This window comes from Salvelinus fontinalis, chromosome 27 (assembly GCF_029448725.1).
Source record: "Salvelinus fontinalis isolate EN_2023a chromosome 27, ASM2944872v1, whole genome shotgun sequence".
Lineage (NCBI taxonomy): Eukaryota > Metazoa > Chordata > Actinopteri > Salmoniformes > Salmonidae > Salvelinus > Salvelinus fontinalis.
Window position 1 is genome coordinate 33048650 of NC_074691.1, and position 22526 is coordinate 33071175.

Consider the following 22526-nt stretch of genomic DNA (forward strand, 5'->3'; position numbering starts at 1 on the left):
CTACAGAGCAGGAAGACGGACTCACTGGTTACAGAAAGTCACTATGGAACACAAAGCTTTCACCATCTCATCCTGGAATAGACAAGGTCAGAGGTCATCTGCCTTTGGCCTACAGAGCAGGAAGACGGACTCACTGGTTACAGAAAGTCACTATGGAACACAAAGCTTTCACCATCTCATCCTGGAATAGACCAGGTCAGAGGTCATCTGCCTTTGGCCTACAGAGCAGGAAGACGGACTCACTGGTTACAGAAAGTCACTATGGAACACAAAGCTTTCACCATCTCATCCTGGAATAGACAAGGTCTGAGGTCATCTGCCTTTGGCCTACAGAGCAGGAAGCCAGACTTCATCAAAGAAATCAGAAATACAGACATTGTCATCCTACAAGAAACCTGGTATAAAGGAGACGGACCCACTGGTTGTCCTCTAGGTTACAGAGAGCTGGTAGTCCCATCCACCACACTACCAGGTGGGTGGTATAGAGGAGATGGACCCACTGGTTGCCCTCTAGGTTACAGAGAGCTGGTAGTCCCATCCACCACACTACCAGGTGGGTGGTATAGAGGAGATGGACCCACTGGTTGCCCTCTAGGTTACAGAGAGCTGGTAGTCCCATCCACCACACTACCAGGTGGGTGGTATAGAGGAGACGGACCCACTGGTTGTCCTCTAGGTTACAGAGAGCTGGTAGTCCCATCCACCACACTACCAGGTGGGTGGTATAGAGGAGATGGACCCACTGGTTGCCCTCTAGGTTACAGAGAGCTGGTAGTCCCATCCACCACACTACCAGGTGGGTGGTATAGAGGAGACGGACCCACTGGTTGTCCTCTAGGTTACAGAGAGCTGGTAGTCCCATCCACCACACTACCAGGTGGGTGGTATAGAGGAGACGGACCCACTGGTTGTCCTCTAGGTTACAGAGCGCTGGTCGTCCCATCCACCACACTACCAGGTGGGTGGTATAGAGGAGACAGACCCACTGGTTGTCCTCTAGGTTACAGAGAGCTGGTAGTCCCATCCACCACACTACCAGGTGGGTGATATAGAGGAGACGGACCCACTGGTTGCCCTCTAGGTTACAGAGAGCTGGTAGTCCCATCCACCACACTACCAGGTGGGTGGTATAGAGGAGACGGACCCACTGGTTGTCCTCTAGGTTACAGAGAGCTGGTAGTCCCATCCACCACACTACCAGGTGGGTGGTATAGAGGAGACGGACCCACTGGTTGTCCTCTAGGTTACAGAGAGCTGGTAGTCCCATCCACCACACTACCAGGTGTGAAACAGGGAAGAGACTCGTGGGTATGCTAATTTAGTATAGAGCAGACCTAACTCACTCCATTAAATTAATCAAAACGGGAACATTTTACATTTGGCTAGAAATTCATCTTAACAGAGAAAAATGTCCTCCTGTGTGCTACCTATATCCCCCACTAGAATCCCCTTTAATGAAGACAGCTTCTCCATCCTACTGTATATCCCCCCACTAGAATCCCCTTTAATGAAGACAGCTTCTCCATCCTACCTATATCCCCCCACTAGAATCCCCATACTTTAATGAAGACAGCTTCTCCATCCTGGAGGGGGAAATCAATCATTTCCAGGCCCAGGGACATGTATTAGTCTGTGGCGACCTAAATGCCAGAACCGGACAAGAACCTGACACCCTCAGCACACAGGGGGACAAACACCTGCCTGCAGGTGACAGCATTCCCTCCCCCATATGCCCCCCGAGGCACAACTATGACAACATAACCGTCCAGAACGGGTCACGACTCCTGCAGCTCTGTCGGACACTGGGTATGTACATAGTCAATGGTAGGCTTCGAAGGGGACTCCTACGGTAGGTTCACCTATAGCTCATCTCTTGGCAGTAGTACTCTACTTTATCACTGACCTCAGCCCAGAGTCCTACGGTAGGTTCACCTATAGCTCATCTCTTGGCAGTAGCACTGTAGACTACTTTATCACTGACCTCAGCCCAGAGTCCTATGGTAGGTTCACCTATAGCTCATCTCTTGGCAGTAGTACTGTAGACTACTTTATCACTGACCTCAACCCAGAGTCCTATGGCAGGTACACCTATAGCTCATCTCTTGGCAGTAGTACTGTAGGCTACTTTATCACTTACCTCAACCCAGAGTCCTATGGCAGGTACACCTATAGCTCATCTCTTGGCAGTAGTACTGTAGACTACTTTATCACTGACCTCAACCCAGAGTCCTATGGCAGGTACACCTATAGCTCATCTCTTGGCAGTAGTACTGTAGGCTACTTTATCACTGACCTCAACCCAGAGTCCTATGGCAGGTTCACCTATAGCTCATCTCTTGGCAGTGGTACTCTACTTTATCACTGACCTCAACCCAGAGTCCTATGGCAGGTTCACCTATAGCTCATCTCTTGGCAGTGGTACTCTACTTTATCACTGACCTCAACCCAGAGTCCTATGGCAGGTACACCTATAGCTCATCTCTTGGCAGTAGTACTGTAGGCTACTTTATCACTGACCTCAACCCAGAGTCCTATGGCAGGTACACCTATAGCTCATCTCTTGGCAGTGGTACTGTAGACTACTTTATCACTGACCTCAACCCAGAGTCTCTCAGAGCGTTCACAGTCAGCCCACTGACACCCCTATCAGACCACAGCAAAATTAGTCTACTTGAACAGAGCAATACTCAATCATGAGGAATCAAAGCCAAAGGAACTGAATAATATTAAGAAATGTTATAGATGGAAGGAACTATGTTGAACACACCATTCTACACCATGATTCTACATGTTGAGCACACCATTCTACACCATGATTCTACATGTTGAACACACCATTCTACACCATGATTCTACATGTTGAACACACCATGATTCTACATGTTTAACACACCATTCTACACCATGATTCTACATGTTGAACACACCATGATTCTACATGTTTAACACACCATTCTACACCATGATTCTACATGTTGAACACACCATGATTCTACATGTTTAACACACCATTCTACACCATGATTCTACATGTTGAACACACCATTCTACACCATGATTCTACATGTTGAACACACCATTCTACACCATGATTCTACATGTTGAACACACCATTCTACACCATGATTCTACATGTTGAACACACCATGATTCTACATGTTGAACACACCATTCTACACCATGATTCTACATGTTAAACACACCATTCTACACCATGATTCTACATGTTTAACACACCATTCTACACCATGATTCTACATGTTGAGCACACCATTCTACACCATGATTCTACATGTTTAACACACCATTCTACACCATGATTCTACATGTTGAACACACCATTCTACACCATGATTCTACATGTTGAGCACACCATTCTACACCATGATTCTACATGTTGAGCACACCATTCTACACCATGATTCTCCATATTGAACACACCATTCTACACCATGATTCTACATGTTTAACACACCATTCTACACCATGATTCTACATGTTGAACACACCATTCCACACCATGATTCTACATGTTTAACACACCATTCTACACCATGATTCTACATGTTAAACACACCATTCTACACCATGATTCTACATGTTAAACACACCATTATACACCATGATTCTACATGTTGAACACACCATTCCACCATTCTACACCATGATTCTACATGTTGAACACACCATTCCACCATTCTACACCATGATTCTCCATATTGAACACACCATTCTACACCATGATTCTACATGTTTAACACACCATTCTACACCATGATTCTACATGTTGAACACACCATTCTACACCATGATTCTACATGTTGAACACACCATTCTACATGTTTAACACACCATTCTACACCATGATTCTACATATTGAACACACCATTCTACACCACGATTCTACGTGTCGCCACCTTTCACTGATGGTGCCGGCTTTCTACAGCACGGTGACTGTGTGTTTGGTGTTCAGTTTCTGACTTCACACCTTTCCCTCGCTGTAGAGGATGGGACTGATTGGATTGACAGGAGGGATCTGATTGTACCAGACTGGTGTGATATCCTGTCTAACACCTGTGGAGAGCGAAGTTCATTAGCAGAAACACCCACGCACAAACAGTCTTGTACAACTCTCCTTGTGGGGGGGGGGGGGGGGGACACAATTCAAAATCCTGTTTTGCTTTTATCCTAATCTTAACCCGAAAACCTAACAGTAACCGTGGCACCTAAACCTAATTCCAAGCTTAACTTTAATTCTAACCTTAATCCTAAACCCTCTAGAAATAGCATTTGACCTTGTGGGGACCAACAGAATGTCCTCAGTTGGTCAATTTCTTGTGTGTTTACTGCTTGTCCCCACAAGTATAGTTTAAAACGTCCACACACACATGAATTAACCTAAAGCTCTCCAGTCTGGTTTCTCACAGCAGGGGGCCATCAACTGTTAGGAGTTCAGCCTCTCTATTTCTCTCTCCCTCTCCCTCTCTCTCCATCTCCCTCTTCCTCTCCCTCTTTTCCTCTCTCCCTCTCTCTCTTTCTCCATCTCCCTCTCTCTCATCCGCTCACCCCTCTCTCTTTCTCTCTCGCTCTCTTTTTCTTCCCAAAGCATCTCTCATCTTTTTTTGTGCTTTTATCTCTGTTTCTCTCTCATTTCTCTCTCTCTCATTTCTCTCTCTCATTTCTCTCTCTCTCATTTCTCTCTCTCATTTCTCTCTCTCATTTCTCTCTCCCTCTCTCTCTCTCTGTCTCTCTCTCTCTCTCTCTCTCTCTGTCTCTCTCTCTCTCTCTGTCTCTCTCTCTCTGTCTCTCTCTGTCTCTCTCTGTCTCTCTCTGTCTCTTTCTGTCTCTCTCTCTCTCTGTCTCTCTCTCTCTGTCTCTCTCTCTCTGTCTCTCTCTCTGTCTCTCTCTCTGTCTCTCTCTCTCTGTCTCTCTCTCTCTGTCTCTCTCTCTCTCTCTCTCTCTCTCTCTCTCTGTCTCTCTCTCTCTCTGTCTCTCTCTGTCTCTCTCTCTCTCTCTCCCTTCCAGAAGCATTCAGCTTTATTGGTATGATAATTCTAACATTACTACTACTACTACATCACCACACAGTGTCACCATGGCAACCGCTCTCCATCTCTCTCTCTCTCTCGCCTGATGTTCACTACGAGGGCAGGAGTCCTAGAGAGAGACAGTACGATACAATACGTGGGCGGACACACTTAGTGGCTTGATGGAGAAAGAGTGAGAGACATTCTCAGCATTCTAAATTCCATTTGCTGTTCTGCCAGACCTCTTCTCCCTCATCAAACAGGCAGGCACGCACACACACGCACACGCACACACACACGCACACGCACACACACACACACACACACGCACACACACACGCACAGACACACACACACACACACACACACACACACACACACACACAGACACACACACACGTCTCCCTCATCAAATGTTGAACAACGTTGATCAAACCATATTGTTTTACGCCTTCGGTTGCCATGGTTTCTGATGACCCCCCCCCCCTCCCCTCCAAAGCTTCAGCACCTGTTGTTTTTCATTTTGTAATTTTCTATTTTATCGGACAGTAATTATGTTTCATTGTTTGTTTATTTTGAGTTCTATTTTATCGGACAGTAATTATGGTACATTGTTTATCTTCAAGATTGTTCCTGTTAGATCACCAACCATGTCTGTAGAATAAAGGCTGTTATTCTATTCTACTTTGGGTGCACTTGATTCAGAAGCCCTGCCTTCCTGGTAGGCAAAGTGTTCCCATTTTGAACCATTTTCTCTGACGGGACAAACTCTGTTGGACCAGGAGAGCTGTGGCTAAAAGCCCATTTGTGCTTTCTCTGACAATGTGATCCGGAAGTTCGGACTCCGTATGGAGATGGAGGGTTTGACACAATTGCGGAGACTCTGGAGGCTTGCTGAGGCCAAATCGAGCTCCCTACCGCGTCGCAGTTAATGCTGTACGGCCGCTGTAGAAGTCTTTAACACTATGACCAGAGATAAACTGTCTTAAGAATACAACAAAGAGCTTTCAGTTTTTACGAGTTTCAGTTTTTACTCCGCACTGTCAACACTGGTTTTATTCTACACTGTCAACACTGGTTTTATTCTACACTGTCAACACTGGTTTTATTCAACACTGTCAACACTGGTTTTACTCAACACTGGTTTTTATTCAACACTGTCAACACTGGTTTTTATTCAACACTGGTTTTTATTCAACACTGGTTTTACTCAACACTGGTTTTATTCAACACTGTCAACACTGGTTTTTATTCAACACTGGTTTTTATTCAACACTGGTTTTACTCAACACTGGTTTTTATTCAACAATGGTTTTTATTCAACACTGGTTTTTATTCAACACTGGTTTTTATTCAACACTGGTGTTTATTCAACACTGTCATCACTGGTTTTTATTCAACACTGTCAACACTGGTTTTACTCCTCACTGTCAACACTGGTTTTTATTCCACACTGTCAACACTGGTTTTACTCCTCACTGTCAACACTGGTTTTTATTCCACACTGTCAACACTGGTTTTACTCCTCACTGTCAACACTGGTTTTTATTCAACACTGTCAACACTGGTTTTATTCCTCACTGTCAACACTGGTTTTATTCAACACTGTCAACACTGGTTTTTATTCCACACTGTCAACACTGGTTTTACTCCTCACTGGCAACACTGGTTTTTATTCAACACTGGCAACACTGGTTTTTATTCAACACTGTCAACACTGGTTTTATTCAACACTGGTTTTATTCAACACTGTCAACACTGGTTTTATTCAACACTGTCAACACTGGTTTTAGTCAACACTGGTTTTATTCAACACTGTCAACACTGGTTTTTATTCAACACTGGTTTTTATTCCTCACTGTCAACACTGGTTTTACTCCTCACTGTCAACACTGGTTTGTATTCAACACTGTCAACACTGGTTTTACTCCTCACTGTCAACACTGGTTTGTATTCAACACTGTCAACACTGGTTTTTATTCAACACTGGTTTTTACTCAACACTGGTTTTTATTCAACACTGGTTTGTATTCAACACTGGTTTTTACTCAACACTGGTTTGTATTCAACACTGGTTTTTACTCAACACTGGTTTGTATTCAACACTGTCAACACTGGTTTTACTCCTCACTGTCAACACTGGTTTGTATTCAACACTGTCAACACTGGTTTTTATTCAACACTGGTTTTTACTCAACACTGGTTTTTACTCAACACTGGTTTGTATTCAACACTGGTTTTTACTCAACACTGGTTTTTACTCAACACTGGTTTTTATTCAACACTGGTTTGTATTCAACACTGGTTTGTATTCAACACTGGTTTTTACTCAACACTGGTTTTTACTCAACACTGGTTTTTACTCAACACTGGTTTTTACTCAACACTGGTTTTTACTCAACACTGGTTTTTACTCAACACTGGTTTTTACTCAACACTGGTTTTTACTCAACACTGGTTTTTACTCAACACTGGTTTTTACTCAACACTGGTTTTTACTCAACACTGGTTTTTACTCAACACTGGTTTTTACTCAACACTGGTTTTTACTCAACACTGGTTTTTACTCAACACTGGTTTTTACTCAACACTGGTTTTTACTCAACACTGGTTTGTATTCAACACTGGTTTTTACTCAACACTGGTTTGTACTCAACACTGGTTTGTATTCAACACTGGTTTGTATTCAACACTGGTTTTTACTCAACACTGGTTTTTACTCAACACTGGTTTTTACTCAACACTGGTTTTTACTCAACACTGGTTTTTACTCAACACTGGTTTTTACTCAACACTGGTTTTTACTCAACACTGGTTTTTACTCAACACTGGTTTTTACTCAACACTGGTTTTTACTCAACACTGGTTTTTACTCAACACTGGTTTTTACTCAACACTGGTTTTTACTCAACACTGGTTTGTATTCAACACTGGTTTTTACTCAACACTGGTTTTTACTCAACACTGGTTTTTACTCAACACTGGTTTGTATTCAACACTGGTTTGTATTCAACACTGGTTTTTACTCAACACTGGTTTTTACTCAACACTGGTTTTTACTCAACACTGGTTTTTACTCAACACTGGTTTTTACTCAACACTGGTTTTTATTCAACACTGGTTTTTACTCAACACTGGTTTTTACTCAACACTGGTTTTTACTCAACACTGGTTTTTACTCAACACTGGTTTTTACTCAACACTGGTTTTTACTCAACACTGGTTTTTACTCAACACTGGTTTTTACTCAACACTGGTTTTTACTCAACACTGGTTTTTACTCAACACTGGTTTTTACTCAACACTGGTTTTTACTCAACACTGGTTTTTACTCAACACTGGTTTTTACTCAACACTGGTTTTTACTCAACACTGGTTTTCACTCAACACTGGTTTTCACTCAACACTGGTTTTTACTCAACACTGGTTTTTACTCAACACTGGTTTTTACTCAACACTGGTTTTTACTCAACACTGGTTTTTACTCAACACTGGTTTTTACTCAACACTGGTTTTTACTCAACACTGGTTTTTACTCAACACTGGTTTTTACTCAACACTGGTTTTTACTCAACACTGGTTTTTACTCAACACTGGTTTTTACTCAACACTGGTTTTTACTCAACACTGGTTTTTACTCAACACTGGTTTTTACTCAACACTGGTTTTTACTCAACACTGGTTTTTACTCAACACTGGTTTTTACTCAACACTGGTTTTTACTCAACACTGGTTTTTACTCAACACTGGTTTTTACTCAACACTGGTTTTTACTCAACACTGGTTTTTACTCAACACTGGTTTTTACTCCACACTGGTTTTTATTTCCTCTCCCACAATGAACGAGTAGCGTCTCGATAGGCCTGCATTCTTCTTGTTATTAGCAGATCGTCGCGTTTATTTTAATATCGAGGAATATTTCCCTTTCTCTGGTCATATGAACAACAACAAGAGTTTGAGCATGAGGCAGAAATAATGTGTTGAGACTGGAGTTTGGCCGTCAGCGGGAGGATGGTCAGCCTCACCGGAGGAAAGGAGAGAGGTTTGGGAGGATGGTGTTCCCTCCCTGGTCAGCCTCCCCGGAGGAAAGGAGAGAGGTTTGGGAGGCTGTCAGTGGAGGCTGGTGTTCCCTCCCTGGTCATTCTCACCGGAGGAAAGGAGAGAGGTTGTACCATGAGAGGCTCTGTTGCGCTCTCCCTCCCTCCCTCCCTCCCTCCCTCCCTCCCTCCCTCTGCTGAGACTGAACATCAAATACAGGTACCGTTACTCCGGTAAAATAAAAAAGCAAATTATTTCAATTTATGTTCAGCTGTGTCTCGCAAAAGTGTCTCGCAAAACAGATCTATTTTGTTATTAAACCTTGAATGTTGAATTATAACATGTTCTGGGTATAATGTTATTGTCAGACCAGGCATATAGCCAATGTGAGGTAATAGTGTATTAGGTCTAAGCCTCATTCCTACACAGCTGTTTTTAATAAATAATAATCATAATTAATAATATTGCATAGGATTAAATGTTTTGCCATGTTGAAAAATATAAATAATTCAGAGCGGTAGTTCTCGGCTTGCTTTTTGACTCCGAAAGTGATCTTGACTCATGTTTGGTGACCACTGAACTACAGGGCTTGTTGATCTACAGGGCTTGAATAGACACGTACGCCCACACACACACACATACACACACACACACACGTACGCCCACACACACACACATACTATACATACACACAGCTTTCAACCACTTCAGATGACCACACACACTGTTAGCGATTCCACAAACCCTCTCTCTACAGGTTTATCCTGTGTAGAATGGTTTGTGGTCATACAAAACAACCTAACAAAGATTTTTTTAATCCTTTCCCCCCCCAAAAGAACCATTGAACATCTAATAGTCAAATCATGTAGTCAAGCAGCTGGTTCTGTTCTTCCTGGTGGAAAACGGAGGCCCAAGCAGCTGGTTCTGCTCTTCCTGGTGTAAAACGGAGGCCCAAGCAGCTGGTTCTGCTCTTCCTGGTGGAAAACGGAGGCCCAAGCAGCTGGTTCTGTTCTTCCCGGTGGAAAACGGAGGCCCAAGCAGCTGGTTCTGCTCTTCCTGGTGGAAAACGGAGGCCCAAGCAGCTGGTTCTGCTCTTCCTGGTGTAAAACGGAGGCCCAAGCAGCTGGTTCTGCTCTTCCTGGTGTAAAACGGAGGCCCGAGCAGCTGGTTCTGCTCTTCCTGGTGGAAAACGGAGGCCCAAGCAGCTGGTTCTGCTCTTCCTGGTGGAAAACGGAGGCCCAAGCAGCTGGTTCTGCTCTTCCTGGTGGAAAACGGAGGCCCAAGCAGCTGGTTCTGCTCTTCCCGGTGGAAAACGGAGGCCCAAGCAGCTGGTTCTGCTCTTCCTGGTGGAAAACGGAGGCCCAAGCAGCTGGTTCTGCTCTTCCTGGTGGAAAACGGAGGCCCAAGCAGCTGGTTCTGCCCTTCCTGGTGGAAAACGGAGGCCCAAGCAGCTGGTTCTGCTCTTCCTGGTGTAAAACGGAGGCCCGAGCAGCTGGTTCTGCTCTTCCTGGTGGAAAACGGAGGCCCGAGCAGCTGGTTCTGCTCTTCCTGGTGGAAAACGGAGGCCCAAGCAGCTGGTTCTGCTCTTCCTGGTGGAAAACGGAGGCCCAAGCAGCTGGTTCTGCTCTTCCTGGTGGAAAACGGAGGCCCAAGCAGCTGGTTCTGCTCTTCCTGGTGGAAAACGGAGGCCTACAACATAACCCTGTTACCGATTAGATAGACAGGCTTCAATGTAATGGTTTTAGCAATAAAGTTAAATAAATCGAAGCTTCCATTCAATTGCCATTCCCTGTTGCACACAACACGCTTCAATGTGCTCTGCTACGAGGGGATTTACTGTATGGGTGATTTAAGACGGAATTGTCAACCCTGGTACGGTCCAAGATAAAAGTGACAAAAATAAAGTAGGTTTGAATGACACTGATGGGAAACGTCAGTCTACCACTCAGCCTCTGTGTTAAAACCTCTAGAATCAGTCTACCACTCAGCCTCTATATTCAGTCTACCACTCAGCCTCTGTGTTAAAACCTCTAGATTCAGTCTACCACTCAGTCTCTGTGTTAAAACCTCTACCACTCAGCCTCTGTGTTAAAACCTCTACCACTCAGCCTCTATATTCAGTCTACCACTCAGCCTCTATATTCAGTCTACCACTCAGCCTCTATATTCAGTCTACCACTCAGCCTCTGTGTCAAAACCTCTAGATTTAGTCTACTACTAAGCCTCTGTGTTAAAACCTCTATATTCAGTCTACCACTCAGTCTCTGTGTTTAAACCTCTAGATTTAGTCTACCACTCAGCCTCTGCGTTAAAACCTCTAGATTTAGTCTACCACTCAGCCTCTAAATTCAGTCTACCACTCAGCCTCTAAATTCAGTCTACCACTCAGTCTCTGCGTTAAAACCTCTAGATTTAGTCTACCACTCAGCCTCTGCGTTAAAACCTCTAAATTCAGTCTACCACTCAGCCTCTAAATTCAGTCTACCACTGTTTGAGCAGACACATGCACATTTGTGGCCTGCTGGAAGTCATTTTGCAGGGTTCAGGCAGTGCACCTCCTTGCACTAAGGCGGAGGTGCCGGTCCTGCTGCTGGGTTGTTGCCCTCCTACGGCCTCCTCCACGTCTCCTGATGTACTGGCCTGTCTCCTGGTAGCGCCTGCATGCTCTGGACACTACGCTGACAGACACAGCAAACCTTTTTGCCACAGCTCGCATTGATGTGCCATCCTGGATGAACTGCACTACCTGAGCCACTTGTGTGGGTTGTAGACTCCGTCTCATGCTACCACTAGAGTGAAAGCACCGCCAGCATTCAAAAGTGACCAAAACATCAGCCAGGAAGCATAGGAACCGAGAAGTGGTCTGTGGTCACCACCTGCAGAATCACTCCTGTTTTTGGGGGGGTGTCTTGCTAATTGCCTATAATTTCCACCTGTTGTCTATTCCATTTGCACAACAGCATGTGAAATGTATTGTCAATCAGTGTTGCTTCCTAAGTGGACAGTTTGATTTCACAGAAGTGTGATTGACTTGGAGTTACATTGTGTTGTTTAAGTGTTCCCTTTATTTTTTTGAGCAGTGTAGATAATAAACAATACAAATGAACAGTAAATATTACACTCACAAAAGTTCCAAAAGATTAAAGACATTACAAATGTCATATTATGGCTATATACAGTGTTGTAACGATGTACAAATAGTTAAAGTACAAAAGGGAAAATAAATAAACATAAATATGGATTGTATTTACAATGGTGTTTGTTCTTCACTGGTTGCCCTTTTCTTGTGGCAACAAGTCACACATCTTGCTGCTGTGATGCCACACTGTGGAATTTCCCCCAGTAGATATGGGAGTTTATCAAAAATGGATTTGTTTTCTAATTCTTTGTGGGTTTTAATCTGAGGGAAATATGTGTCTCCAATATGGTCATACATTTAGCAGGAGGTTAGGAAGTGCAGCTCAGTTTCCACCTCATTTTCTCTCCCTCTTCGCGGGTACAGGCACTAATGACATATCATAATGTTGTCATCGTCATGGAGACATCACCATGGAGACGTTGTCATGGAGGAATTCCTTCCTGCTGCATATACTGATCATACCGTACCATAAGATAACATAGTACCACAGCACACCACACCACACCACACCACAGCACAGCACAGCACAGCACACCACAGCACACCACAGCACACCACAGCACACCACAGCACACCACAGCACACCACAGCACACCACAGCACACCACAGCACACCACACCACACCACACCACACCACACTACACCACACTACAGCAGACTACAGCACAGCACAGCAGACTACAGCACAGCACAGCACAGCACACAATGGTTAGAATTAGGGTTAAGGGGAGGGTTCGGGGAAGATAGGATTTTGAATGGAAATCAATTTTAGTCATACCAAACGTGCGTGTGCTGATTAGATGTCTGTTATTTGTGAATGTTGAACACACCATTCTACACCATGATTCTACATGTTGAACACACCATTCTACACCATGATTCTACATGTCGAACACACCATTCTACACCATTCTACACCATGATTCTACATGTTGAACACACCATTCTACACCATGATTCTACATGTCGAACACACCATTCCACCATTCTACACCATGATTCTACATGTTGAACACACCATTCTACACCATGATTCTACATGTCGAACACACCATTCCACCATTCTACACCATGATTCTACATGTCGAACACACCATTCTACACCATGATTCTACATGTTGAACACACCATTCTACACCATTCTACACCATGATTCTACATGTTGAACACACCATTCTAGGCCATATCTCTTTAACCAGATTATAATTGACTTCAACAAACTTCCTCCTCTTCCTCTTGTTGAGGAAGCTACACGCACACAGACCCACATCGTTACACGGCAAAGTAAAAGCCTGCTCCTACCTGAGTGTAAATACCCGTCAGCTCTGTCTGTCTGTCTGTCTGTCTGTCTGTCTGTCTGTCTGTGTCTGTCTGTCTGTGTCTCTGTCTGTCTCTGTCTGTCTGTGTGTCTGTCTCTGTCTGTCTGTCTCTGTCTGTGTGTGTGTGTGTCTGTCTGTGTCTCTGTCTGTCTCTGTCTGTCTGTGTCTGTCTGTCTCTGTCTGTCTCTGTCTGTCTCTGTCTGTCTGTCTCTGTCTCTGTCTGTCTGTCTGTGTGTGTGCGTCTGTGTGTGTCTGTCTGTGTTTGTCTGTGTTCATTAGTAGTTTATTTACCGCCTAATTCAGCTTAGCTCACACAATCACCATGACGATAAGCCTAATTTAAAAGCTCTTTCTCAATCAGCGTTGGATACTGGCCCTAGTGACGCCGAGCGGCCCAAATGGTTCCGGTAATAGGTTGGGCCTCGAGCGTTGTACCAGTTTATTCTGTCATTCTGATAAATGTTGACGAAAAAGTCAGAGTAGGACGCAGCAAACACCATGTTCATCTGGATCATTACAATCCACACTATTCAGCTACAAACCTCTGTTGTTATTGTTATTGTCTGATGAGGGACTGCTTCAGCCACAAACCTCTTGTTGTTATTGTCTGATGAGGGACTGCTTCAGCCACAAACCTCTTGTTGTTATTGTTATTGTCTGACGAGGGACTGCTTCAGCCACAAACCTCTGTTGTTATTGTTGTTGTCTGACGAGGGACTGCTTCAGCCACAAACCTCTTGTTGTTATTGTCTGATGAGGGACTGCTTCAGCCACAAACCTCTTGTTGTTATTGTCTGATGAGGGACTGCTTCAGCCACAAACCTCTTGTTGTTATTGTTATTGTCTGACGAGGGACTGCTTCAGCCACAAACCTCTGTTGTTATTGTTGTTGTCTGACGAGGGACTGCTTCAGCCACAAACCTCTTGTTGTTATTGTCTGATGAGGGACTGCTTCAGCCACAAACCTCTGTTGTTGTTGTTGTCTGACGAGGGACTGCTTCAGCCACAAACCTCTGTTGTTGTTATTGTCTGATGAGGGACTGCTTCAGCCACAAACCTCTTGTTGTTATTGTCTGATGAGGGACTGCTTCAGCCACATACCTCTGTTGTTGTCTGACGAGGGACTGCTTCAGCCACAAACCTCTGTTGTTGTTGTCTGACGAGGGACTGCTTCAGCCACAAACCTCTGTTGTTGTCTGACGAGGGACTGCTTCAGCCACATACCTCTGTTGTTGTCTGACGAGGGACTGCTTCAGCCACAAACCTCTGTTGTTGTTGTTGTCTGATGAGGGACTGCTTCAGCCACAAACCTCTGTTGTTGTTGTTGTCTGATGAGGGACTGCTTCAGCCACAAACCTCTGTTGTTGTTGCTGTCTGACGAGGGACTGCTTCAGCCACATACCTCTGTTGTTGTTGTCTGACGAGGGACGGCTTCAGCCACAAACCTCTGTTGTTGTCTGACGAGGGACTGCTTCAGCCACAAACCTCTGTTGTTGTTGTCTGACGAGGGACTGCTTCAGCCACAAACCTCTGTTGTTGTTGTTGTTGTCTGATGAGGGACTGCTTCAGCCACAAACCTCTTGTTGTTATTGTCTGATGAGGGACTGCTTCAGCCACAAACCTCTGTTGTTGTTGTTATTGTCTGATGAGGGACTGCTTCAGCCACAAACCTCTGTTGTTGTTGTTGTCTGACGAGGGACTGCTTCAGCCACAAACCTCTGTTGTTGTTGTCTGACGAGGGACTGCTTCAGCCACAAACCTCTGTTGTTGTTGTTGTCTGATGAGGGACTGCTTCAGCCACAAACCTCTGTTGTTGTTGTTGTCTGACGAGGGACTGCTTCAGCCACAAACCTCTGTTGTTGTTGTTGTCTGACGAGGGACTGCTTCAGCCACAAACCTCTGTTGTTGTTGTCTGATGAGGGACTGCTTCAGCCACAAACCTCTTGTTGTTATTGTCTGATGAGGGACTGCTTCAGCCACAAACCTCTTGTTGTTATTGTTATTGTCTGACGAGGGACTGCTTCAGCCACAAACCTCTGTTGTTATTGTTGTTGTCTGACGAGGGACTGCTTCAGCCACAAACCTCTTGTTGTTATTGTCTGATGAGGGACTGCTTCAGCCACAAACCTCTTGTTGTTATTGTCTGATGAGGGACTGCTTCAGCCACAAACCTCTTGTTGTTATTGTTATTGTCTGACGAGGGACTGCTTCAGCCACAAACCTCTGTTGTTATTGTTGTTGTCTGACGAGGGACTGCTTCAGCCACAAACCTCTTGTTGTTATTGTCTGATGAGGGACTGCTTCAGCCACAAACCTCTGTTGTTGTTGTTGTCTGACGAGGGACTGCTTCAGCCACAAACCTCTGTTGTTGTTATTGTCTGATGAGGGACTGCTTCAGCCACAAACCTCTTGTTGTTATTGTCTGATGAGGGACTGCTTCAGCCACATACCTCTGTTGTTGTCTGACGAGGGACTGCTTCAGCCACAAACCTCTGTTGTTGTTGTCTGACGAGGGACTGCTTCAGCCACAAACCTCTGTTGTTGTTGTCTGACGAGGGACTGCTTCAGCCACATACCTCTGTTGTTGTCTGACGAGGGACTGCTTCAGCCACAAACCTCTGTTGTTGTTGTTGTCTGATGAGGGACTGCTTCAGCCACAAACCTCTGTTGTTGTTGTTGTCTGATGAGGGACTGCTTCAGCCACAAACCTCTGTTGTTGTTGCTGTCTGACGAGGGACTGCTTCAGCCACATACCTCTGTTGTTGTTGTCTGACGAGGGACGGCTTCAGCCACAAACCTCTGTTGTTGTCTGACGAGGGACTGCTTCAGCCACAAACCTCTGTTGTTGTTGTCTGACGAGGGACTGCTTCAGCCACAAACCTCTGTTGTTGTTGTTGTTGTCTGATGAGGGACTGCTTCAGCCACAAACCTCTTGTTGTTATTGTCTGATGAGGGACTGCTTCAGCCACAAACCTCTGTTGTTGTTGTTATTGTCTGATGAGGGACTGCTTCAGCCACAAACCTCTGTTGTTGTTGTTGTCTGACGAGGGACTGCTTCAGCCACAAACCTCTGTTGTTGTTGTCTGACGAGGGACTGCTTCAGCCACAAACCTCTGTTGTTGTTGTTGTCTGATGAGGGACTGCTTCAGCCACAAACCTCTGTTGTTGTTGTTGTCTGACGAGGGACTGCTTCAGCCACAAACCTCTGTTGTTGTTGTTGTCTGACGAGGGACTGCTTCAGCCACAAACCTCTGTTGTTGTCTGACGAGAGAGAGAGAGTTGTCTGTCCGTAACGAGAGAGAGAGAGAGTTGTCTGTCTGTAACGAGAGAGAGAGTTGTCTGTCTGTAACGAGAGAGAGAGTTGTCTGTCTGTAACGAGAGAGAGAGTTGTCTGTCTGTAACGAAAGAGAGAGTTGTCTGTCTGTAACGAAAGAGAGTTGTCTGTCTGTAAAGAGAGAGAGAGTTGTCTGTCTGTAACGAAAGAGAGTTGTCTGTCTGTAAAGAGAGAGAGAGTTGTCTGTCTGTAACGAAAGAGAGTTGTCTGTCCGTAAGGAGAGAGAGAGAGAGTTGTCTGTCCGTAACGAGAGAGAGAGTTGTCTGTCCGTAACGAGAGAGAGAGTTGTCTGTCCGTAACGAGAGAGAGAGAGTTGTCTGTCCGTAACGAGAGAGAGTTGTCTGTCCGTAACGAGAGAGAGTTGTCTGTCCGTAACGAGAGAGAGAGTTGTCTGTCTGTAATGAGAGAGAGTTGTCTGTCCGTAACGAGAGAGAGTTGTCTGTCCGTAACGAGATCAGAGAGTTGTCTGTCTGTAATGAGAGAGAGTTGTCTGTCCGTAACGAGAGAGAGAGAGTTGTCTGTCCGTAATGAGAGAGCGTTGTCTGTCCGTAACGAGAGAGAGAGAGTTGTCTGTCCGTAATGAGAGAGCGTTGTCTGTCCGTAATGAGAGAGAGAGAGTTGTCTGTCTGTAACGAGAGAGAAAGAGAGCTGTCTGTCCGTAACGAGAGAGAGTTGTCTGTCTGTAACGAGAGAGAGAGAGCTGTCTGTTCGTAACGAGAGAGAAAGAGAGCTGTCTGTCCATAGAGAGAGAGAGAGAGTTGTCTGTCTGTAACGAGAGAGAGTTGTCTGTCCGTAACGAGAGAGAAAGAGAGTTGTCTGTCCGTAACGAGAGAGAAAGAGAGTTGTCTGTCTGTAACGAGAGAGAGAGTTGTCTGTCTGTAACGAGAGAGAGAGTTTTCTGTCTGTAACGAGAGAGAGAGTTGTCTGTCTGTAACGAGAGAGAGAGTTGTCTGTCTAACGAGAGAGAGAGTTGTCTGTCTGTAACGAGAGAGAGAGTTGTCTGTCTGTAACGAGAGAGAGAGTTGTCTGTCTGTAACGAGAGAGAGAGTTGTCTGTCTGTAACGAGAGAGAGAGTTGTCTGTCTGTAACGAGAAAGAGAGTTGTCTGTCTGTAACGAGAGAGAGAGTTGTCTGTCCGTAACGAGAGAGAGAGAGTTGTCTGTCTGTAACGAGAGAGAGAGTTGTCTGTCCGTAACGAGAGAGAGAGAGTTGTCTGTCCGTAACGAGAGAGAGAGAGAGTTGTCTGTATGTAACGAGAGAGAGAGTTGTCTGTCTGTAACGAGAGAGAGAGTTGTCTGTCTGTAACGAGAGAGAGAGTTGACTGTCTGTAACGAGAGAGAGAGTTGTCTGTCCGTAACGAGAGAGAGTTGTCTGTCTGTAACGAGAGAGAGTTGTCTGTCCGTAACGAGAGAGAGAGAGTTGTCTGTCTGTAACGAGAGAGAGAGAGTTGTCTGTCCGTAACGAGAGTGAAAGAGAGCTGTCTGTCCATAGAGAGAGAAAGAGAGTTGTCTGTCTGTAACGAGAGAGAGTTGTCTGTCTGTAACGAGAGAGAGAGTTGTCTGTATGTAACGAGAGAGAGAGTTGTCTGTCTGTAACGAGAGAGAGAGTTGTCTGTCTGTAACGAGAGAGAGAGTTGTCTGTCTGTAACGAGAGAGAGAGTTGTCTGTCTGTAACGAGAGAGAGAGTTGACTGTCTGTAACGAGAGAGAGAGTTGTCTGTCCGTAACGAGAGAGAGAGAGTTGTCTGTCTGTAACGAGAGAGAGTTGTCTGTCCGTAACGAGAGAGAGAGAGTTGTCTGTCTGTAACGAGAGAGAAAGAGAGCTGTCTGTCCGTAACGAGAGAGAGTTGTCTGTCTGTAACGAGAGAGAGAGAGCTGTCTGTCCGTAAGGAGAGCGAGAGAGTTGTCTGTCCGTAATGAGATTGAGAGAGTTGTCTGTCCGTAACGAGAGAGAGAGTTGTCTGTCCGTAATGAGAGAGCGTTGTCTGTCCGTAACGAGAGAGAGAGAGTTGTCTGTCCGTAATGAGAGAGCGTTGTCTGTCCGTAACTAGAGAGAGAGAGTTGTCTGTCCGTAATGAGAGAGCGTTGTCTGTCCGTAACGAGAGAGAGAGAGTTGTCTGTCTGTAACGAGAGAGAAAGAGAGCTGTCTGTCCGTAACGAGAGAGAGTTGTCTGTCTGTAACGAGAGAGAGAGAGCTGTCTGTCCGTAAGGAGAGCGAGAGAGTTGTCTGTCCGTAATGAGATTGAGAGAGTTGTCTGTCCGTAACGAGAGAGAGAGTTGTCTGTCCGTAATGAGAGAGCGTTGTCTGTCCGTAACGAGAGAGAGAGAGTTGTCTGTCCGTAATGAGAGAGCGTTGTCTGTCCGTAACGAGAGAGAGAGAGAGTTGTCTGTCCGTAAGGAGAGCGAGAGAGTTGTCTGTCCGTAATGAGAGCGATAGAGTTGTCTGTCCGTAACGAGAGAGAGAGAGAGTTGTCTGTCCGTAACGAGAGAGAGAGTTGTCTGTCCGTAACGAGAGAGAGAGTTGTCTGTCCGTAACGAGAGAGAGAGAGTTCTCTGTCCGTAATGAGAGAGAGTTGTCTGTCCGTAACGAGAGAGAGTTGTCTGTCCGTAACGAGAGAGAGTTGTCTGTCCGTAACGAGAGAGAGAGTTGTCTGTCTGTAATGAGAGAGAGTTGTCTGTCCGTAACGAGAGAGAGAGAGTTGTCTGTCCGTAATGAGAGAGCGTTGTCTGTCCGTAACGAGAGAGAGAGAGTTGTCTGTCCGTAATGAGAGAGCGTTGTCTGTCCGTAACGAGAGAGAGAGAGTTGTCTGTCTGTAACGAGAGAGAAAGAGAGCTGTCTGTTCGTAACGAGAGAGAGTTGTCTGTCTGTAACTTAGAGAGAGAGAGCTGTCTGTCCGTAACGAGAGAGAAAGAGAGCTGTCTGTCCGTAACGAGAGAGAAAGAGAGCTGTCTGTCCATAGAGAGAGAGAGAGAGTTGTCTGTCTGTAACGAGAGAGAGAGAGTTGTCTGTCTGTAACGAGAGAGAAAGAGAGTTGTCTGTCCGTAACGAGAGAGAAAGAGAGTTGTCTGTCTGTAACGAGAGAGAGAGTTGTCTGTCTGTAACGAGAGAGAGAGTTGTCTGTCTGTAACGAGAGAGAGAGTTGTCTGTCTGTAACGAGAGAGAGAGTTGTCTGTCTGTAACGAGAGAGTTGTCTGTCTGTAACGAGAGAGTTGTCTGTCTGTAACGAGAGAGAGAGTTGTCTGTCTGTAACGAGAGAGAGAGTTGTCTGTCTGTAACGAGAGAGAGAGTTGTCTGTCTGTAACGAGAGAGAGAGTTGTCTGTCTAACGAGAGAGAGAGTTGTCTGTCCGTAACGAGAGAGAGAGTTGTCTGTCTGTAACGAGAGAGAGAGTTGTCTGTCCGTAACGAGAGAGAGAGAGTTGTCTGTCTGTAACGAGAGAGAGAGTTGTCTGTCCGTAACGAGAGAGAGAGAGTTGTCTGTCCGTAAAGAGAGAGAAAGAGAGTTGTCTGTCCGTAACGAGAGAGAAAGAGAGTTGTCTGTCCGTAACGAGAGAGAAAGAGAGTTGTCTGTCTGTAACGAGAGAGAGTTGTCTGTCTGTAACGAGAGAGAGAGTTGTCTGTCTGTAACGAGAGAGAGAGTTGTCTGTCTGTAACGAGAGAGAGAGTTGTCTGTCTGTAACGAGAGAGAGAGTTGTCTGTCTGTAACGAGAGAGAGAGTTGTCTGTGTAACGAAAGAGAGAGTTGTCTGTCTGTAACGAGAGAGAGAGTTGTCTGTCCGTAACGAGAGAGAGAGTTGTCTGTCTGTAACGAGAGAGAGTTGTCTGTCCGTAACGAGAGAGAGAGAGTTGTCTGTCTGTAACGAGAGAGAGAGAGTTGTCTGTCCGTAACAAGAGTGAAAGAGAGCTGTCTGTCCATAGAGAGAGAGCGAGAGAGAGAGCTGTCTGTCTGTAACGAGAGAGAGTTGTCTGTCTGTAACAAGAGAGAGAGAGCTGTCTGTCCGTAAGGAGAGCGAGAGAGTTGTCTGTCCGTAATGAGATTGAGAGAGTTGTCTGTCCGTAACGAGAGAGAGAGTTGTCTGTCCGTAATGAGAGAGCGTTGTCTGTCCGTAACGAGAGAGAGAGAGTTGTCTGTCCGTAATGAGAGAGCGTTGTCTGTCCGTAACTAGAGAGAGAGAGTTGTCTGTCCGTAATGAGAGAGCGTTGTCTGTCCGTAACGAGAGAGAGAGAGTTGTCTGTCTGTAACGAGAGAGAAAGAGAGCTGTCTGTCCGTAACGAGAGAGAGTTGTCTGTCTGTAACGAGAGAGAGAGAGCTGTCTGTCCGTAAGGAGAGCGAGAGAGTTGTCTGTCCGTAATGAGATTGAGAGAGTTGTCTGTCCGTAACGAGAGAGAGAGTTGTCTGTCCGTAATGAGAGAGCGTTGTCTGTCCGTAACGAGAGAGAGAGAGTTGTCTGTCCGTAATGAGAGAGCGTTGTCTGTCCGTAACGAGAGAGAGAGAGAGTTGTCTGTCCGTAAGGAGAGCGAGAGAGTTGTCTGTCCGTAATGAGAGCGATAGAGTTGTCTGTCCGTAACGAGAGAGAGAGAGAGTTGTCTGTCCGTAACGAGAGAGAGAGTTGTCTGTCCGTAACGAGAGAGAGAGTTGTCTGTCCGTAACGAGAGAGAGAGAGTTCTCTGTCCGTAATGAGAGAGAGTTGTCTGTCCGTAACGAGAGAGAGTTGTCTGTCCGTAACGAGAGAGAGTTGTCTGTCCGTAACGAGAGAGAGAGTTGTCTGTCTGTAATGAGAGAGAGTTGTCTGTCCGTAACGAGAGAGAGAGAGTTGTCTGTCCGTAATGAGAGAGCGTTGTCTGTCCGTAACGAGAGAGAGAGAGTTGTCTGTCCGTAATGAGAGAGCGTTGTCTGTCCGTAACGAGAGAGAGAGAGTTGTCTGTCTGTAACGAGAGAGAAAGAGAGCTGTCTGTTCGTAACGAGAGAGAGTTGTCTGTCTGTAACTTAGAGAGAGAGAGCTGTCTGTCCGTAACGAGAGAGAAAGAGAGCTGTCTGTCCGTAACGAGAGAGAAAGAGAGCTGTCTGTCCATAGAGAGAGAGAGAGAGTTGTCTGTCTGTAACGAGAGAGAGAGAGTTGTCTGTCTGTAACGAGAGAGAAAGAGAGTTGTCTGTCCGTAACGAGAGAGAAAGAGAGTTGTCTGTCTGTAACGAGAGAGAGAGTTGTCTGTCTGTAACGAGAGAGAGAGTTGTCTGTCTGTAACGAGAGAGAGAGTTGTCTGTCTGTAACGAGAGAGAGAGTTGTCTGTCTGTAACGAGAGAGTTGTCTGTCTGTAACGAGAGAGAGAGTTGTCTGTCTGTAACGAGAGAGAGAGTTGTCTGTCTGTAACGAGAGAGAGAGTTGTCTGTCTGTAACGAGAGAGAGAGTTGTCTGTCTAACGAGAGAGAGAGTTGTCTGTCCGTAACGAGAGAGAGAGTTGTCTGTCTGTAACGAGAGAGAGAGTTGTCTGTCCGTAACGAGAGAGAGAGAGTTGTCTGTCTGTAACGAGAGAGAGAGTTGTCTGTCCGTAACGAGAGAGAGAGAGTTGTCTGTCCGTAAAGAGAGAGAAAGAGAGTTGTCTGTCCGTAACGAGAGAGAAAGAGAGTTGTCTGTCCGTAACGAGAGAGAAAGAGAGTTGTCTGTCTGTAACGAG